The sequence below is a fragment of the Gossypium hirsutum genome, chromosome D05, assembly GCF_007990345.1.
Source record: "Gossypium hirsutum isolate 1008001.06 chromosome D05, Gossypium_hirsutum_v2.1, whole genome shotgun sequence".
Taxonomy (NCBI): domain Eukaryota; kingdom Viridiplantae; phylum Streptophyta; class Magnoliopsida; order Malvales; family Malvaceae; genus Gossypium; species Gossypium hirsutum.
In genome coordinates, this window is record NC_053441.1 from 45287309 (window position 1) to 45301835 (window position 14527).

Here is a 14527-nt window from a genome sequence, read left to right on the forward strand (position 1 = left end):
TCATGAAAAGGTTGTTTGTATCGGTGGGGAATGGATTGAGAAAAGAATTGCTTAAGGAAGCTCACCAAGGGCCTTTCTCACTTCACCTTGGTAGTATCAAGATGTATAGAGATTTGAAGGACTCATATTGGTGGTTTGGCATGAAAAAGGAGATCTCAAAATATGTCTTGACTTATCCAACTTGTCAAATAGTTAAGGTAGAGCACTAAGTCCCTTCAAGACAACTGTATCCCTTGGAGATTCTTGAATGGAAATGGGACAATATCACCATGGAATTTTTTTCTGGGTTACCCCTTAGTCCTTCTATGAAGAATTACAAAGTCAACTCATTTTTTTCCAGTGAATATGACCTATTCTCTAGAGAAGTTGGCTGAACTTTATATCGTTGAGATAGTGCACCTACATGGAATACCATCATCGATAGTGTCAGATAAACACCCAAGATGCACTTCAAGATTCTGGAATCAATTACAAAAGTCTTTGGGATCGAAGCTGCAATTCAGCACTGCGTTTCTCCCTCAGACTAATGGCCAATCAGAAAGAGTCATTCAAATATTAGAAGATATCCTAAGAAGTTGTGTGATTGATTTCAAAATTAATTAGGAGAAGTACGTCTCTCTGGTAAAGTTCGCCTAGAATAACAACTATCATGCCAGCCTGAAGATGTTTCCATTTGAAGCACTATATGTTAAAAGGTGTAGGACACCAACTTGTTAGATGGAACTTAGAGAGAGAAAGATAATGGGTCTAGAATTAGTATGCAAAATTGAAGAAAAGATTGTTACCATTTGCAATCACCTGAAGGGCATACAAGATCGACCAAAGACATATACAATTTTTAAAAAGAAAGAAATCTCTTTTGAGGTTGGAGATAAATCATTCGTTTTGGCCAGAAAGGAAAGTTAAGTCCAAGATTTGTAGGACCTTGCGAAGTTTTGGAAAGAGTTGGACCAGTGGCATACATGTTAGCTTTGCCTCTTGAATTGTCAAAGATCCACAACTTTGTATTTCTTCTTGATGAGTTTTTCAAGTCTCCTTTGTAGTGCTTAATGTACTTGCATTTGATCACAATTTTATTACTAATATATTTATTTAAAACCATACTATATTTAATCTAATAGTATTGAATCCTCACCTTTTTTATAGATCTAAGATGCCACAATCCCCTAATAGTGATTTCGCTTTGATCTAAACCAAAAAAAACGTAACTAACACACAAATAACGTATTTTGGTTAGGATCCATCGAAGATGTTTTATTACTAAAGATTAATCACTAAAAATCTCACCATACAATTACCTCACGGTTTGCACACTTGAATCAATGATCTCCGATCCAAAGGTAAGGATTTCTCCTAGTGTTATCAATTGGACCTTCAAAAAGCATAAGAAATAATATTAACACATAAATAAATAAAAATAACTTCCATGGCCAATATACCATTCAACCAAGAGAGGAAAACACTAAGATGAAAAGTTGATGATCGGATAACCCACACTTACACAACCTAATCAATTCGGGATAGTTGGGGGATCGATATAGATATGAGATCAGAAATTTGGGTGATATAAAAGAATTATTAAAGCAAAGAGGGTATAAGATCAACCATAATAAAAAAGAATGGCAAAAAAATAAGGAGAAAAAGAGGAAAAACCCGACCACGGGTGACAGTGACGGCGGGTCCGACAATAAGAGAAGTAAAAAGAAATAATGAGGGTTCAGCACAAACAAGGGTGAATTATTGAGACAAAAGGAGGAGAGATGGAAGAGAATAGAAATCCGTGATGGTGCGCGGTGGTAGTTATAGCGGCGATTGGCGGTGATGGGGAAGAGAAAGAAGAGGATGAGCTATGGTGGTTAAAAGGCACAGTGGTTGGTGGTGATGGATTCAATCATAGTGGAGGGGTGAAGCAAAATTGAAGAAGGAAAAAGGTGGTGGCTAGCAAAAAAAGAAAAATATGGAATAGAAGGAGGAGGGGATGACAATGAGAGGTAAGAAGTGAAGGAAAAGGGTGGTCAACCTAGTCTAGGTTCAATGAACCACTTCTATTGCAATGGTGGAAAGAAATGGTAAGAGAGGGAGAAATGGAGTAAAAAGGGGGATCATGTTACCTTAACTTATGGTAAGTTTGACTTTTCAAAAAGGAAAGGAATCCTCCTAGCATGGTAACAAGAGGCCTAGACGAAAAACATATAATGCACATGGGAAAATGTGTAAAAAATAAATAAAATGATGAAAACACGGGGACTTGAACTTAAGACCACTAGGATAGCGTAAGGGCACTTAACCACTTGACCACTTCACTTCCTTCTTTTTATTTTTGTGGCATTAATAATAAAAATACGGGATTGGACACAATTAATGCTGAGTTGGGCAAACATGGCTTGAAATTCAATTATTGCATTCCTACTCAACGTGCCAGTTAGAACATTAGTTTTCTCCAGGTGGTAATCAATGACACAATTATAATCCTTCGTTAATTCGACCCAACAACGGTGTCTCAAACTCAACTCCTTTTGATTTACGAGGTATTTGAGATTCTTATGATCCATATAATTGTTGGAAGATTGTGTTTAGAAAACGTAATGGAAAATAAATGTAGAGAAAAACCAGAGTTTTAAAAAATTTCTCAGACTAGAACTTGGTTGTAATAATTAAAGTAATAAACATTTATCCAAAATTGTACCTTTTCGATTCGTCTAGGATGAATGCTTCGACTGAGTAGTCTTCTCCACTAGCCTTAAACTTACGCCTGTCAAGTGTGGGCTTGTTTCGAATTAGAAAAATTTCACGAAAATTACTAGTAGGATAATTTTGTAATTTCTCTAAACATTTGGGAAAATTATAAATAAGAAAAATATATTTAGAAATTTTCTGAAGTAATTTCTACAGCGAATTTTCTCTCTATAACTTTCTCTTGAACTTAAGTGTGTAAAATAATGACCTAAGACTGTCTTTATATATGGAGAGCTGAAAGAGTTTATACATAATCACTTTAATATTAAATTAATATAATACTTATCAACATAAACATTAAATTTAATTTAATTCTAAGATAGTTACTTTAATATTAAATTAATAAAATACTATTAAGATAAAGATTAAATTAAATTTAATATTATCTATTAAAATAATATTATTTTTTTAATAGTTAATCTGAAATAAAATTCTTTGGTAGAGTCCTAATAGGAGTGCAATCCAATTTCTATAATCCATCGTGGCAAAACCACCCTAATTTCTCCTATAGTAACTAAGGGGATGGACCTAGTAACACATACGCCCAACCTAGACCGACCCATCCACCTGTGTTTACCCAACAAGTTTAGAAACAACCTAAAGCTGAACCTTCTAATGGCTTAGAAATCTTGTTGAAGGCATACATCGCGAAAAATGATGCCTTAATCCAAAGCGAAGCAGCTACGTTGAAAAACTTGGAGAACCAAATGGGCTAGCTTGCAACTGAACTTAGGAATCGACCACAAGATTATTTGCCTAATGATACAGAGACTCTAAGAAACCTCGAGAAGGATAATTGTAAAGTTTTGAAATTGAGGAGCAAAAAGACATTAGAGCCCAACACTGTTGAAGTTGAAGAAGAGCCATCTGATGCTCAAGATCAAGTGAAAGTTCATCTGAGTGTTGAAATTCCAATTTCACTAGAACCAGAATCTGTAAAACCCGATAAGGTAATTTTCAAACCAGTCAATTCTGATAAACTAACAACTTCATTAGATGCAGAATTGTCACAGAAGAAGAATCAACTAGTTCCAGTAAAGAATCATCCACCACCCTATCCTCAAAGACTTCAGAAGTAGAAGCAGGAAGTCCAATTCAAGAAGTTCCTAGACGTACTCAAGAAACCAATTCCAGACCAATCAACCTTCTTTCACCCACTTTAGTCCAACATAAAGGCGAGTAACACTTATGACCATAAAAAGCTTCGTAAGGTGCCAATTGGATACTTAACTGAAAATTGTTATTGTAGGTGAACTCCACCATCGGTAGGTGTTTCCCCCAACTACCTTGAAAGTCGATTACATAACTCCTTTACATATCTTCCAAAATCTAAACGACCCTTTCTGACTGACCATCAGATTATGGATGGAAAGCCATACTAAAATCCAATCGAGTACCCAAAACCTCATGCAATTTCATCCAAAACTGAAATGTATGTCCAGGATCTCGGTTTGAAATAATCAACATTGGCACCCTATGCAATCTCAGTATCTCAGAAATATAAAGCTTAGCTAGCTTCTAAAGAGAATAATCAATGTGAACATGAATGAAATGGGCGGACTTCTTTATTCTATCCACAATGACCCAAATTGAATCTTTCTTAGCAGGTGCCAAAGGCAACCCACTAACAAAATCCATTGTCACTCTCTCCCACTTCCACTGTTGAATTCGAATTGGTTGGAGCAACCCTGATTGAAACTGATGCTCAGCTTTAACTTTCTGGGAAGTTAACCATTTTGATACGAAGTCCGTTACTTCTCGTTTAAGACCCGACCACCAATATACTTCTCTTAAGTCATGATACATTTTAGTACTACCAGGATGTATAACATAAAGGTTGCTATATGCTTCGTGAAGTATGAAATGTCTTAAGTTCTGATAATTGGGTATGCAATATCTGTGTCTGATGCACAAAATTCCATCAGAATTAATCCAAAAATCCGCAGTCAACTGATACTCAACTTGTTTAAATTGAAGTGCAAAAGATTTATCCAAACTCTATTTGCCCATGATTTCCTGAATCCAAATAGGCTTTAATTGCAACTCAGCCAAAATAGCCCATCATCATACAGACTCAAGTGAGCAAACATAGCCCTAAAATCAAACATTTCCTTTCTACTTAAAGCATCAACCACTACATTAGCCTCTCTGAGGTGATACTCGATTGTACAATCGTAGTCTTTCAATACCTCAATGCACCTATGTTGCCTCAGATTAAGTTCTTTCTGGATACGAAGTTATTCGAGACTTTTGTGATTGGTGTAAATAATACACTTCTTACCATACAAGTAATATCTCTAGATTTTAATAGCAAACATAATAACTACCAACTTTAAATCATGAGTGGGGTAGTTGCATTCATGTGGCCTAATTTGCCTCGAGGCTTAGGCTACAACCTTACCATATTGCATTAAGACACATTAAAGCCCAACATCCAAAGGATCACTGTACACAATATAGTCATTTCAAGATTTTGATTAAATTAGAATAGGACCTTCTGTCAACATAGATTTTAATTTCTCAAAACTAGCTTGTTGTTCTTCTCCCTATTTAAATGGAGTGTTCTTCCTCAATAGATTAGTCAATAGGGCTATTATTAAGGAAAAACCCTCAAAAAACCTTCGATAATACCTAGCGAGACCCAAAAAACTCTAAATCTCTAAGATATTCTTTAGTTACTTCAATTCTAAGATGACTTCAATCTTTTTAGGATCCACACGGATACCTTCTTTCGATACCACATGGCCTAAAGACAAAACTTCCTTTAACCAGAATTCACATTTACTGAGTTTAGCAAAAAGTTCATTTTCACGAAGTATTTGTAAAACCACCTTTAAATGTTTATCACGTTCAGTTTATGTCTTAGAGTACACTAGGATGTCATCAACGAATACAATAACAAAGTGACCAAGAAAGGGCTAAAAGACATGATTCATAAGATTCATGAAGGTCGCTAGTGCATTAGTTAACCCAAAAGGTATGAGAAGGAACTAGAAATGTCCATAATGAGTCCTAAAGGCAGTATTGGGAATATCGTATTCTTTTACCTTAAGTTGATAATACCCTGATCTCATGTCAATTTTAGAGAAGATAGTTGAACCTCTAAACTAATCGAATAGGTCGTCGATTCTTGATAGGGGATACTTATTCTTGCTAGTCAATTTGATCAGCTGTCAGTAACCAATGCATAATCGAAGTGTACCATCTTTTTTCTTCACAAACAGAAGTAGTGTGCCCCATAACGAAACATTGAGCCTAATGAAACCCTTATCCAAAAATTCCTATAACTGAACCTTCAACTCTATAAGCTCTTTAGGGGCCATGCAGTAGGGAGCAATGGACATCAGTGTCGTTCTTGGCAAAAATTCAATACCAAATTCTACTTCTCAATTCGGAGGCAACCCTGGTAGCTCCTTAGGAAACACATCAAAAAACTCCCTTACTATACGAATGCTATCAACAAAAGGATCAATAGCACTTGCATTTAAGACATAAGCCAGAAACATTTCAAACCACTTATGCACCATCTTTTCTGCTACCATGGCAGAGATAAAATTAGGCAAATAATTTCGACATTCCCTAAAATTAGATAAAACTCATTAAAAGGCAATTCAATTAAGCCGGTGGGGAAAATCTCTCCTTGAATTTTTAAAGGGCATCTCCTATAAATTTTATTCACAAGCACAGATGAATCTAAAGGACTGACTATAGTAATAATGTTTTAAGTTTTCTCTACCTCAATCCCCAATTTTTCAGCCATATCACAAGAAATATAAGAATGAGTAGATCATATATCAATCAATGCAAAATAAGGCACCGAATAGATAGTGAAGGTAGATTGCCTAGTTTCAACCCTATTCACACCCTGAACTAGTGCTCATTGTCTCTAATTACCACTCTCGTTTCTATTCTGATTACAACCTCTCTGAGCACCCTAATTACCTTTCTAATTTTGACCGCTAGTAGGGCCCTGATTCTGAACTGAGGCTTACATCTGATCAAATTGACGAGGATTATCTTTAATCTTATGCTCCATCAAGCCACAAACTAAACAATCACCCATTTTTCACCAGTACTCGCCTGGATGGTACCTTTAACAATACTAACATACCTGATTTTACCCTTCTCTAGGGCCCACTGCCTTTCTAGTCTGTGATGGCCTAGCCTCTCTAACCCGCTTAACAAGATGCAAGATTGGGCTAACAGAGCCTACCTCTCTTTTTGGCAAATCCCTATGTTTCCCTTTTTTCTTGGGCCTTACACACTTGATCTGCTCAATAATTTTTGTCTTTTCAACCAAAGCCTCAAACATAGACTTCTGATGTGGAGCTACCTGAACCTTAAGGTCATACCTTATGCCCTCTTGAAAATGGAAACTCTCCTCCTACACAAACGCCATCATCCTAGATGCATAGCGGTTTAACCTTAGAAATTTTGCCTCATATTTAGAAACAATCCTATCACCTTATTTCAGTTCAATAAATTCAAACCATCGGGCCTCCATATAATTTTGACCCACAAACATACCCTAGAAGGCCTGTTGAAAGTAAGCCCAATAAGTAAGCTCTAGCAGCATACCTCTAACCATTGATTGCCATCAACTGTATGCCTCATCCCTCAACAAGGATACAACACCCTTAAGTTTTTGCTTAGGTGTGCAGTTCAAATACTCCAAAATATGTTCAATGGTCTCCATCCAATACTCAGCCATTGTAGGAGTAGTTCAAGCAATACCTTTAAAGAATTCTGTGCCACTAGAGTGAAGTCTCTCAACAATCATCCCATGACTAACACCATCGATCGGAGCCTCAAAAACTCGATTCAAAGCCTTTAATAATGCCCGTGTTGCAGGATCGTTCTCATCATAATCGTCATTATTCCGGTTTCCCATATTCCCACCCTTAGTAGTGGGTTCACTATTAACCTCATTCTATTCATTATTTTATTCTAGCTCTAGAGATGTAGCTGACTCAACCGGTGCCCTTAAAGGTCACCCTCTACAACCTCTCCTACTGCAAGTTATTATCCCACGAGTATTCATTTCAGTATTTTATGGATCTACAATAAGTAAGAATATTTTCAGTACTTTGTTAAATCTTTTAGCGCACTCTCAATAAAAAAATTATTTTATTAAAATTTTTATGTAGTAGTCTCTACTATCATACTAAAGTTTCATTACTGATTCTATAGGCTTGGCATTGGGCCTTTGGACTTCATCATTTCCTGCAAAATACTTTTCAAAATATTGTTGTTGGTTTTTCTGAAAAATACCCTTTTCATGTATGCATGCATGCATACTTTTTTTGAAAAGATTAAAAATTTAGTCTGAGGTTTTGAATCAAGGCTCTAATACCACTAATTTAACCTCTCAAACCTAGTCTAGACGTTATGGCCGAATCATAAAAGTCACATGGAACACCTAAACTATGAATCTACCCTATTGATGGTTGAAAACCTTAAATGCGCTCTCTTTTTCATAAAATTGCAGTTACCTTTAATAGCACTGGCCTGGTTTTCGAAAAACTCTTTGCACATCGTTGCTTTTGAAAAATAACTTTGATTATCTTTATTGTAGCGAAAAACTGAGTAAAACCCAATTATTAATTAAGCCAAGTAACATGCTTAATCAAATTTAAGTATATAATAATAAATCATTCTCATGTGTGAAGTTATGCATGCATGAAAAATGCCCAAAATTGAAATAGTCCAAAACTACAGTTTAAATTGCTTTAAAGTCCAAAAACCAAATAAACTTAGGGAATTTTAAATAAAACAAAAATAAAAATAATAGCTTGAAATTAAGCACAAATTCAGTCGTACGTCCGTATGCCAAGTCTTGTCCTAATTCTATTCATTACCTGAATAGTTTGAAGTAATGGGCTGAGCGAACTAGCTCAATGTGATTCTAAACAACAAGGCATTAAACAAACGTTTAGGCATTCACATGTAGAATCATAAATCACAATCAACAAAATTAATAACAATGTAATGAGTCAATATCATATTATAGTGCAAATTGAATTTCCTACCCAACCATCCGCTAAACACCATGAGTTCCTCAGAACTTGTCTACCAAACTCCAACAAATGCGAGCAAAGATTAATGTGGTAAAACCACCGAATGAATATAATTGTAGAAAATCTGTGAAATAACGAATAAATGCGACATAATTTCCAAATATCCTCTATCATCCACAATATTAACCTACCCCAATGCACATGCAATATGTCATACAATCTCATACATAGTAATAACTTTCACAATTTATTGGCATGTTTAGCATGACCTCGAATTATCAAATACTTTCAGTGAATAGGATCATTGATCCAAATTTCAAGTTACCATTAAGGTGGTATCATTTAACAAATCACAATTCCATGTGTTCTTACAAACTTTTCTGTGTACATGTATAATAGTCTTTCAAGCATTACATAGCAAATGACTCATATGAATATACCATGCATAAGCCTTATTTTCATTCAGAATCAAGCTATACATACAACCAATAATACATCAAATTAACTATCCTTTCAGAACAATCATTCAATCAAAGTAGCAACTTTGCTAACATGCCAAACAGTTAGAGCTCGAAATGTACATGGTTTGGCCACTTAAAATTTTAATTACTTAGATATTTAGCCAAGCCTGATCAACAAGCTAAATCATCAATTATATCATTAAAATCATTATTAACATTCAAGTCTTTGAGTTAGGACTCATACCTTAATTTACACTCTTCTGTGACACACTTGTATATCTTGTGGTTTCTTTATTAAGTTTTAAAATTAATCTAAATTAAAAATAAGTATTAAAATCAATCAATATGCCTCTTAAATAGCCCTCAAACACCCACTTATGGGTTTCTATCCAACCATTACAATTATAACTATTTTTCAAATCCAAACTAGTTAGGTTTCTTACACTGATTTGATGAGAATCATACGCGAGCGTCTTTTGGCTTCACTATTGATTTGGGGCACTTAAGTCGAATCTAACACATTTTAATATTATAAAATCAACAGATAATCCATGATTGTGATAAATTCTAGGGTTCAAATAAGGAAATTTCCCATAAGTTTCGTCGTGACATGGGAAGACTCTACGTCACAACATCACCACCGTGAATGCTATCCTATTTTCATCACATCATCATTATGAGAGGACTCTCCTCATCATGACATCGATTGTATTTTGGGCCTTTGGCAATTTTATCGATCCATGTTGCAACACGGGCTTCCTTGTAGCTCAGTCGGATCATCCTCCCTTACATTCTTGACCTAAGTTGGCATCCTACACACTTAAGTAGCCCATTAGTCACTCACGAGGCCCGAGTTGGCCTAATAGCTCATCAAAATAGTAAAAATGCTTATTTTATTAATATTTTATTCCTAACCTACTAATACTAAAATGTAATATTTAATTATAGAATGCCAAGAAAACAAGCTCATTAAATTTAGAAAGGATATAGATCAACTACTACAGTTGATGTCAAGTCAAGGGACTTAGTATTTTCTATTACAATATTATTTTTTCAATTATTTAAGTTGAAATATCGTGGATTTGCATTATATATAAGGACTATGTGTTAAACTAAAAATACACACCATTGAATGTAGTTACTCTGCTGTAATATAGTGAGATTTATTTTCTCAAATAAATTTTATTTCTTACCCATAGAGAGAAGTTAATTTTCGCCGCAGGAAATAAATTTATTTTATCATGTGTTCAATTCATGAATTAGATCCCACTCTCAAAGGAAACCAGGGGTTTGGGAGTAGCAGAAAAGATTGAGTTAGTCGAAAGCTAGGAAATAGGAAAGTTCTGCTAAGCAAAAACATAGGTACTAGTTTAGTAAAAGTTTATTGCTTTCAATAAAAAAGGGGCTCGGGTTTTAGAAAATTTTAAAAATTCCACTATGCAAATAAATACATTTTCTAAACTGATTTTTTCAACATTTTTAACCTCCTTTGTGCACCCTTGCTTCCTAGAAGGCTAAGAGTTGATGGATGGGAGCCTTTCTATGACGAGTAGTTGAAGATAAACGTTGATGCAGCTAGGAGGCCTTATCAATGAGTGGTGTCTTTTATTTCAGTTGCTTAAGATTCAAAGTGGATGGTGTGGGCGGGTTATGTGCACAAACTTATGAGCGCTTTTGTTTCCACTTTTTCTCAGGCCTTAGCCGTTGTTAACTCCCTCAAGATGGCTTGTGAGTTTGGTTTTAGTCATCTTATTGAGTTAGATTTTTTAGTTGTTATTAATAAACTCAATAGTGGTAGTATGAAATTTTCTATTTATGGATGTATTGCAAGGAGGCCATTTATTAGGCCATTCGACTTGATCATGGAAGGATGTGGTTTGCTTCAACTGTCATTATGAGTTGTGCTTGAAACGGGTCTATATCTCCTTTCTTTAGTTGCACTGGTTTGAAAGGTGGATTTCTTTAGGAATGGTTTTTGAAATCTTCTCTGTAATTGAACTGGATCAGAAAACAAATCTTCTTTAGAATTGATGCATGTTCTTTAGAATTTCTTCAAGTTCTTCAATTTCTTTAGAGAACTTATGGACTTTTTGAACATGTGTATATGTATGGAATGACTTGTAGGTGGCCCCCTTTTATAATATAAATTGCTTGAATAAAAGAGAGTTATTGTAGAATTTGACTTTTCAACTTCAATATTCTATAAGAATTAATTTTTTTATTTCTTATTAATTTATTTAATTAGAGATAAAATAATTGTTAAATATTATCACTTAATTATTTTATTTTTAATTACTTATAGTATAAAATTTCATTATCATCTCTTAATTAATTTAAATTAATGAAAAAAATAAGTATGACACAATATATGATATCATCATTTTTACTTATTGTAATTTCGGTTTGATCCATGGTAATTATGATTGAAATGTGGCATTTTATAATTGGTCCAAAATTTTCATTGTCTAAAATGCAACTATATTTATTCAATATGAAATTAAAAAATCATATATATTTTTAAATGTGTACAATTTAATCAAATTTAAATCATGAATAATATGACATTTAATCAAAATATATTATCAAATTACACACTAAACCACAAATCCTTTATAAATTTAAAATTTATTGAAGAATTTAATAATGTATTATTACTATTACTTTATTTTTTGACACAATGCCAATAATTACACATAGTCCCTCCCGAACCCTTAAATAGGATGATAAATACACTTCAACATATTCAAATCCACGTCCTCATACATTATTACTTATACCTTATTCAATTTAACTAATCAAACCAATTGGGTCTTAGCTTAGTTGGCATCGGCATTGTTGTCAGTGTAAGAGGACATGAGTTTGAGTGCGCTGAAGTGCATTATCCTCTTATTTAAGAATTGGGGAGGGGTTACGGGTAGTTCTAGGCATTGTATCAAAAAACAAAGACTAGGAATCGTGATGCTTCGCTCATATTTGTAAATGGTTAATCCGAGCTCATATTAGGTCCACCCATATTACATTTTTGAATTTTTTAAAAAGTATTTTTATTATTTTTAATATATTGTTTAATAATTTATATAATTTTCATTTATTAAAATTGTATATATAGGAATGTTAGCATTTTTTTATTTTTACACTCTAATAGTATCATATATTAATATAGATTTAATTTTTAAGTATTATAAATGTTGTAATATATAAAAGTAACATAATATAATATATTGTAAATATTGAGATTAGACCGGGTTTGGGTCTTGAATGTTCGAACTCAAGTCCAATCAATATTTTAAGCAAATATAATTTTTTTGCTAAAAACCTTTTTTGAATTTCAAGCAGGCCTTTAGTCCAAGATAAATTAAACAACTGTATTAATTTTAGATAAAATATTTGGAAAGTGTTTCCATCTTTGTTTTACCATATTAAATAGTATACCTATTTTCGGAACTAAATAAATACGATACCTTATTTGGCTAATAGCCTCGATTATATATGATTATTTCCAAATAAGAAAATGAGAGTTGCTGGTTTAACTTCAAAATCATTTTGAAGCTTTTTCGCATGTTGCACATCATCAGAAGCAAACATGAATGGTTCACCAATCACCTGGTTGTTGTCTCTAATGCTTCTTTTCCTTGCAAGTGAAGCGGGTCTCTTCGAACCCAAGTGCATGTATTAATTTATAACGATTTGCAAAATGGGACGGATCTCACCATCCATTGCAAATAGAAGAACGATGATCTTGGTGTCCACCTTCTGACCTACCGCAACGACTACGAGTTTAAGTTTCGCCCAAGCATTTTGTTGGATACCTGGTTTTACTGCAGCATGCAATGGAATGGAATAATGCATTGGTTCGGCATTTATACATCAAAGAGAGATACTTGTACTTTTTGCTTGTGGAATGTTAGGCCTGAGGGTCCATGTTTGGTTGAATACAAGAAGGTTACTTGTTACTCTTGGAACACTAATGCTTAATCACTCTCACTATTCACAAGAAAGACTTTAATTCTTTTTACCGAATAAACCGCAACATCTCTTATTTGTGTTGTATTTATGTACTGAAATTATTGCTTGAAATAAAAGAATGGGTTATGAGTTCAAATTTAAGTCTACGAGAAAGATACTATCTTTCTAGAGTGCAACGTAGTTTTGTTTAATTTTTTAAATATTTTTTACCTCAAATTTATGATAGCAGCTCCATTATTTTTTCTTTCATTTTTATAAAGAAAGAACGTCATAGCCTTAATTACGAGATAATAACTATTAACATAGGTACTCACGACTTATTCCCATTCCATCAACTAATTAAATGGACTATAAAAGAGCCTTCAACTTGCATTAGTTTCAACTTTTTGTTTGAAGTATTGTTAGAACAAATGTTATGACAGAACAATTTAAAGAAAGTAAAGAAGTAAAGTAATGAAAGAAATAACATGTAATATATTTGTTAACACGGTTTGAATTAACAATCTTATGTCTACAAAGTCTTGTTTAGAGAATGATTGTATTCAACAATTCGTCCGGATAAATTATTGACTAAACCTCAAACTACCCTTTACATGCACAAATATTTCAAGCCCCAATATTAAACTCAAATCATTACAAATCACTCTCCCAAATGCCTCATTTTAAATTTAGTAAAACTTTGTAAAGAATACATAAAAGAGTGTCAAATATAAAAATAATAAAAACATGGCTAGGTATTTGACAAAGACACTCCAAACACTGCTCAACAAGACACCACAGTCCTACTTATTTATAGGCCTCTTCAAGTGATCATCCAATAGTGTTTTGATAAGCTTTAAACTATCATTTAAAAGTTGAGATTATCTCATTAAATATCTTTAGTAATTGTCTCATAAAAGCTTTCATAAATAATTCATCCAACTATTTCAAATATTTTGAAAGATAAGGATGAGGGTAATGATGAGTATCCATAAAATTTCAAACTCATCTCCTTCTCTAAGGTTGTCAATTGAAAGATAATGATCATAACATGTTGCAGCATGAAATTACTTTCTTATTTTGTAACCTCCCAAACTCAGCCTAAACGTTATGGCAGAATCGTGAAGGTCACATGGGACACCTAAACTACAAATCTACCCTATCGTTGGTTGAAAATCTCAAATACGCTCGCTTTTAAAGAAAACCTCGGTTACCTTTGTTATTTTGGGAAAATGTTCATTTAATAAGTTCAACTTTTATTAAGTAAAGTTAGTAACAGTGGTGTGGTTTTAAGAAAAACACATTGCTCGTCATTGCTTTTGGAAGACCCCTATTAAATTGTTACAGCGAAAAATAATTAAAGATCCA